A 7,943-nucleotide genomic window follows, 5' to 3' on the forward strand; every position below is an offset into this window, starting at 1 on the left:
AAAAAAGAACGTATATTTAGCGGATTTCATGGGATCAGCTTCAGATTTACAGCTGGCAATCCACGATGAGTTAAATTCATAAATTTCCTTTTAAAAATTTTGGTGCCCTGTGTTCTAACTTAAATTTCTGCGTAGCAATGAATTTCAAGAGGCAAAACATCAATTGTGACGTTTACATTTAACACAATAAATATTTGCTGCTAGAAATGACATATTATATCATTAAAGTCCTGTTACGTTAAAGCAGCGTATGATGATTGTCAATCAAAGTATTTTCTCAAATGTAATAGTACAGTTCAAAATAATGAATTAATACTATGTTAATTCTAAAGATATTTCATACACTCGTAATAATAACACATGTACAAATTTTGCATACATGCAGTTAGTCTGCCTTGAAGAGGCATTACAATGAAGTGAGCGTGGGCTTAGTTAAGTGTTGCCACAATACTTGAAAGCGATGGGTTAGTGCCATTCGGGCACTATAACCACAAGTTTGCGAGTCTGGGACTTGAGATTTATTAAAATAAAAATTAACAAAGAGACCAGATGACAGATTCACAGTAATTAATGATTGTTATAAAAGATGATTAAATATGCCTAAGTTCTATTCCTTAGCCCATGGGAAAAATGGCTAGGTTCATTCTTTTGCCCAGAAAGGCTGCAAGGCAGTCAGAGGGCACGGCTCCTCTGGCAGGATCATCTGCCAACATATATGATAATGGGACTGTGCCAAGTTGGCACTCATATGGTAATACCTAATGGCTATGGCATAGATGATTGTAAAATGTATCATTCCTTGATAGGAATGCAAGGGAAGTCATAGGACTTTTAAAATTGAAATATCTATCAATTGCACTCTCCATTGGCAGAGTGGGAAGTAAGTAAAATTTGAGCCCTTGTAAGGCATAAAATAATGTGAGTAATAATCAAAATAAGGAAAGGGAAATGTTAAAGGAAAAGAGTAAATTACAAAGTTGTAAGGAAAATAAATAGGTGAAGAACCCTGACATCCCCCTCTGGATAGAAGTGCCAAGGTCTTCATAGGTTAAAGGGATGTCACTAGTGCCAGGAGAGCTCAGTGGCTCTCTTTAGGCTACCCGGAGTTATCTGTGCCCGTGATTTTTCTTCCATGGACAGTTTTCCTAGGTAGGGGAACTGGTTGGATGAAGCCCGAGGAGGGTGACGGGAGTGTCTACCGTGTCAGCTTCCTTGGTGGATGAAGAAGGGGCATTCGTTATAGGCTCTACCCCGAGTCGTTGCAGTTCCGTGAGTTAATCAGCCAGTGTAGATATGGCAGAATCCTTACCCACAATCTTGTCTGCAGAGGACTGGGGAAGAGAAGAAGAGGTCGTTGTGGGCATGGGAGGCTTGCAGGTGACAATGACCGGTTCAGGCATGGGTTGCGAGGCTGCACCTTTGGGTGATCTTCTGCTGTGGTTGGAAGAACCCGACTCTCTTACCAGTACTGGTAGAGGAGCCAGGCTGGGAGAAGAGAGGGGACCCTGACTGGGATCTCTTGAATGGAGATTGGGGACGTGCTCTGGCACTGGCACTAATGCAGGATCAGACACTGGTATCGTATCAGGAATTTGTTTGCCGTTCGTGACGGATGGAGCCTGGCACTTCTCAGCGCACCCAAGTGACACTGGCAGAGATTGTGACTCAAGTTTGGGATCTCTTGGAGGAGATCTATTTGGTGCCTTGGCACTGGCACGGGCAGGGCCTGGCACAGGACTTTGAAAGGCCACTGCACAGTGTACTCAGGTGGCACTGGCAGTGGGATGAATGCAGGTGTTTGAGGGTCCAGACTAATGAAGGGTTTGAGGGGTCCAGACCCTGAGATTGCTGTAATTTAGATGGGAACTGGAAATCTTGTCCCAGGAGGATTTCATAACCTCCAGGAATGTATCTGGCTACTGCGAGGTCGCAGATTTTAGATGTATGAGGTCTCGTGATCTTCAGCTTAACAGTAGGAAGTATCATTTTAAAGTGATTGGTACCTTCAACCGTGACAAGTTTATGTCTGTTAATGTTAGCTCCCCAAGAAACCGTGTCTTCCCTTTTGAGGGACATTTGCGCACCAGAGTCATCAAATGCCTTGACCTGGCTGGCGGGGTAGCTTCCTTGAGGAGGTGCCACATATATGGGACCCTGGGCTGGAGGGCCTAAGGATTTTGGGTCAGTGACTGCAAAGGCAATGGTGGGAGTACTTGATTTATTATTAGGTCATTTTGCCCATTGGGTGGAGTGCCCATAAATTTGCAAGGAGGCCAATAAGTCTGGCTATAATCTTTGCTTGGCACTGTCTCATTGGAGGGAGCAGGCCCTTTACCTTTTGTCCGCGATCCAGACATGGCTTGTTGGAGTGTTGTCCCATTTGAGGATGTAAAGGGATTTCCTGGCTGATTCGCAGCCTTCAAGCAACACTGTTCAGTGGGGTGCCCTGTTCTTTTACAATGTCCACAGCACTTGACCACTGTCTTAGGCCCCTTGTCGCATAGATGGATGGCAAGGGCTGGCAGGGTGTAATGAATGCGATGATGCCTTTTCCCTCAAGGTGCTTACCCAAGATCAGAGACACTTCTTCAATAGAGGGCTTATAGGTCTTCAGGATCTTTTCAGTATGGTTGAGCCAGGCTTCAGGCTCAGCTTCGTCCCATTTTCTCATGAGGGAGCCTACACTGCTGAGGGTCAAATGTGGAGAGGGGGTAGGTGTATTGCGCATGGCTTGGGCTGCCATTGCAAGCTGATGAGCCTTTTCCTCCTCCCTCTCTTCTCTTTCTTTCTCCTTCTCCTGCCTTTCTGCCTCTTCTCATTTCTCTTGGGCTATTCTTTTTTCTCCTCCTGCTGTTCTGCCTCTTCTCGTTTCTCCCGAGCTATTCTTTCTTTCTCCTTCTGCCTTTCTGCTTCTTCTCGTTTCTCCCTTAATTTGCCCTTAGTTTATTAAAAGCAGAATCGTCGCTGCATAGCCGATCCTAGTTGACCTAGATATCAAAACTAAAGTTATCAACGGTTTAATCTGTCCCTTTTCTTTGCCTAAAACAGATATTGAGATGACATGGTTGAAAGGGGCAAAGATAAGAGGCTGGGTGCTACTCCCTTAAGCAGCTTAGCCCAACTAAGCTGCTTAAAACAACCTTTCTAAAGGCAGATTAAGCTGGCTGACTTGTCTCTCCGCAGGACACCTGGGAAGATGCAAACAGATGGCTGGGACACCTGGCAAATGACACATCTTTTGCACACAGTCACCAGACTCGGCCGATCTTTGCACTCGGTCGCTACCCTCGGCCGAGGCCTTAAAAGGAGAGGACAGGAGACATTTCGGCAGTCAGTCATGGGGCAGTTAGTGAGTTAGATATGGGCAGTTGGGCAGTTAGCAATTAACTGGCAGTTCGCCAGAGAAATCGTACACACGTAAGAGGTGCTGAGAGGCCTCCCTCCCCACCCCTGTCCACCTGAATCCCGACTCGTTACCATCTCTACAGTCATCCTCGAGTGGAGCGTCCAAGTGATAGTGTGCAGGACCATACATGTGATTGTCCCTCGTCATCCTTCGCCAGAGACCTGCTTCCCCTAAGGTAAAGTGCAAGTAAAGACTTCAGTCATGAAAGTTTGCCCTTTAGAAGTGTTATTGGGTGCCAGTATTCTACCTCTATCCTTTTGCCATTTTATCCAGTCCCATTACCAATGTTCTGTGTTTAAGTATAAAGTGTTCATTCATTCCTTGAGTCCTTGGCACCATCAGTGCAGTCTCAAGTCATTGTAGGCGTTATGTTTTCCTTTACTGTCATGTAATGTGTAACTCTCTATTGCAGAGGGCCGTTGCCATGGACTCATCTTGGACTGTGCCTTGCCATCATTCAAGACTTCAGTTGAAAGATCTTCAGGAGTTGCAAGCCTCCTAATAATTCATTTAACCATTTTCCTTTTGATTCTTTTCTGTAAATATAATTTCTTAATTTAAACAAAGTGTTTATGTAACATTCCCTCATGAAGTAGAGCCCTAAGCTCATTGAATCCTCCCCCTTTTTCTTTTCTTTTTATGATTTCCTTTAACGTAAAGTCAGATTTCCAAGGCCAGATTAAAGAAAGATCCGTTGCTGGCCTGTAAAGCCTCTTACGGATCTAGAAATCTAGGGAAATACATAAAAATATATGTAACAGTACTATTAGATATATATACCGACACTTACGTGCATGCTAGTTTTTTGTATGTGACGCTGCACACGGAAGAGTGAAACAGACAGGCAATTAGACTAAAAATCCTTAGCACCCTTCATAAGAAAAGAACATCCCTATTAAGGGGAGTGAGCCAGGTCCATAGACTACCTGCATCTTTATTCATTAGTCTTAAGTGGTTTGTAAGGAAAGTGGAGCAGCGTGTCTTGTTCACCTGGGTTGGAAATAAAAAGGAAACAAATTGTGAAGCAAGATTTTCGTCGGAAAGCCTTGTTTAGAATGTACAGATAATTGCCATCGTATTTTTATTTTTTTAATGTGTATATGATGCTGAATCGAATGATTGAGTATGTCTGATTTACGAATGCAGTCATTAAATTTCGATTAATTTGGTTATATATATGGTACAGTTGCCTTCCATCAATTATTAAAAAATAAACATAAGAATCGATTTAATCTTCGTGAGTGTAAGTATCATCGCATACTTTTCATAAAGTTTATGTTGATGGAATGTAGAAAGTAGTATGAATATTTTACATGATTGCTGAGATTCGATAAAATAGTGTTTTCCATTTAAAAATGGAATTACTGAAAAATGGCTGGTGAGCACAGTAAAAACTACACATTATGTGAAGCAATAGTCATGTCACTACAAGATTGTATTTGTGAAAGAGGCCATTGCTGATTTTCCAGTCCTACTGCAAGTAATTTACTAGAATTCAAACCATTTAGTTCAGTACATTGTGTCCCCTTGTCTTGGAATGTGGTGTAAAAATCTTTTCAAAACACATGTAAGCATAATTTACAATGTTTATGAATGAATTTCATAACTAATTAAGAACATATTCACACATTTCACTATTCTGTAATCAAAACATTATACACATGTTCAAAAGTATTGAAATAAATGAAATGCAATGCAAAGATGCCTAAAAATAAATTTTTTACCATGATGAAAATTATATGAAGTTTAAATATGCTAAGTTTGGCTTAAATCACCATTTTGCCCTTGACATACTTCACCACAAATGGCAATATACAAAAAATTAATGCAAAGGATGTCCTAAGAATAAAAGGAACACATTTTATTAATAGAGGTAAAATAAAGATTACTCAAAAAACAAGTAAAAGCACTAGAAGTTGACATCTATCCAGTACCTACTATTGTTTCTGGATGAAGCTGGTAACAGCTTTCCCTTCTCCTTTATTTCAAAAGAGGTGTTAGTCTTTCGAATGTTATGAAGAAGATATCTTTTTTGTAATTGTACAAAAATGTTGTTTCACAATACTCAAGATATATTCCAGAACCTGGGATTGCTGAAAAGTTCTCTGAATGACGTATGTAGACACAGATGGATGAATGATGAATAGTCGATTTCACTCAAGCACATAACTCGGTGATTTCGGATTGATTGCTAAGGGGAAATTTATGACTCAATAAATCATTCACACCCTGACAAAACAAAACTATCAAACAATGTCTGAAGGAGGAATGTCTTCATTATCAAAAGATAAGACAGTCGGATGTATTTCTAAAGTGAAAGATGATTAAAAATTTATTTTAGGTCCATCACTCTAATGATACCATGTGATCAGTTAATTATCTGATATTGCGTTATTATTTTGAAAAGTTATTCCCTGTTGAAACAAAAAATACTCTGTAACTTCCCCGAAGCAAATGGAAGATGAATGTTCATAAATCTTCTCTAAGGTCTGAGAAAATGAACAATTCACGACAGAAGCATTCCTGTATCCAGATGTACCATTTGGATAAAAGAGGTACAAAATAAAAAAAAAAAAACCACCCTGTTAATGTGGCATCAATCATAGTAATATATAGCTGTGATTGTCGATACAGGCATACGTTATAAGTTCACTAGCGTAATATAACAGATTCTGCCCTGAAACAATAATGTTACATCGTATTATAATGATAACCTGAACTACTGATAGCTATTGACTAGCAAATATAGATATTTGGTAGTACGAGATTGCTACAGAATATTTAGTGAAAGCAATCATAACTCTTCTGAATACGAGCCAGGCCCGTATCGTGGTTATTGTCGCCTTTTCTAGCTCAGAGTGCATTTCTTGGGATTGTAAATAACATTCTTGGGAATGTGGTGATTTAAAAGAAATAAATGATTTCTTATGCAGTGTACTGGACTCCAGTGTTCGAAAGTCGAAATATGAAGTACTTAGTCCCCTTCCTCTTCTTTTTACTGCATATTAAAAAAAAATTGTACGGAAAGAAAATAGGCGTTATATGAAGCATATCGTTCCTTTCCCCTTCCTTTCCGCTGCCATTTAGCAAAAGTTGTATGAAACGGCAATAAAACGAATCTTTATTTAAGCTTAAAGAAAAAGAGTGCCTTTTATTCAATAAAAGGGAAAATCTGAAAAAAATGCGCTGAATGGGTTTTCCAGTACGGGAATAGGTGCAGAATTTCGTTAGGATATCTGCTGAAAAAGGTTTAATCCACTAGTTTACACACAATTTGGGTTTTAAAGATTAAGGTCATCACTGATACGTTAACCTATGCGACATATTACATATTTCACCTCTGTTTTATAAATTAATAAATTAGTCTTAATCCTGTTATAATCACCATGCTTTAGAAGTCTCCGTAATATGGTAGTTTACGCTAGTGCACCTCACGCGGGGCACTTAAGGCATTGCTTAAGGTTCTTCGGCCCCTAGCTTCAGGCCCTTTCATTCCTTTTACTGTTCCTCCGTTCATACTGCCTTTCTTCCATCTTAATTCCATCCTCTCCTAACAATTGTTTCAACATTATTTTCAGCGCTGAATGACCTCAGGTTCCAGTTCATGGCCTTTGGCCTAAATTTTATAGACCAATTCCATGCTTTAGAAGTATTTGGAAGACTCAGTTTACCAAAGGTATTATATATATTTAGTTTTTGCTGGTATATGCAGGAATGTTTGGAAAATCTTTAAGGCATTTTCATACCATTACCAATAGGATTCAATTTTTCCAAATGCTATACTATAAGTATTTCGGAACTTTTGTTATTACTCTCTCTCTCTCTCTCTCTCTCTCTCTCTCTCTCTCTCTCTCTCTCTCTCTCTCTCTGTTATGAGAGAAGAAAATGATGTTCTTGATATTTTACCTCAAATTTATTGTACTATCTGTTATCTAATCAATAGTGAATGTACCCATTGGGCAGTTGATTGGGCAGTAGACAAACAAGGCATATATATATATATATATATATATATATATATATATATATATATATATATATATATATATATATATATATATATATATACACACATACATACTGTATATATATTTTTCACGATGTGTACCAAGTACCTGGTTATTATACAACTAATCACAGAATTCAAAAATTTACCTCACTTTACCCAGATACCTGAACTCTCATAATAAGAATTACGACTGAGTACACTAAAGGTAACAGTGATCCCTTAAAAAGCTTATTAATCACGTGAAAAATTCAAACTAAGTTTATCAAAACAAGTGTGAGGTATCAACAATTAAACAAGAAATATACTAGAGCAAAAGGGCATCACTCCATCAAACAATTTTAACTGTTTCCCTGGTCTTAATTCACTTTGGCAAAACTAAAGGAACAAAACATGTTTATCACCTTGCCTTATGCATACAATTAACCCTATTCACTGGTGGTCAATAAATGAAACACTGTTTTTTAAAAACACTAAATACAAAAATTTATTTTTAAATTCAAAATTTATAATCAGAAGTCACAATCTGAA

Source organism: Macrobrachium rosenbergii, chromosome 41 (assembly GCF_040412425.1).
Source record: "Macrobrachium rosenbergii isolate ZJJX-2024 chromosome 41, ASM4041242v1, whole genome shotgun sequence".
Lineage (NCBI taxonomy): Eukaryota > Metazoa > Arthropoda > Malacostraca > Decapoda > Palaemonidae > Macrobrachium > Macrobrachium rosenbergii.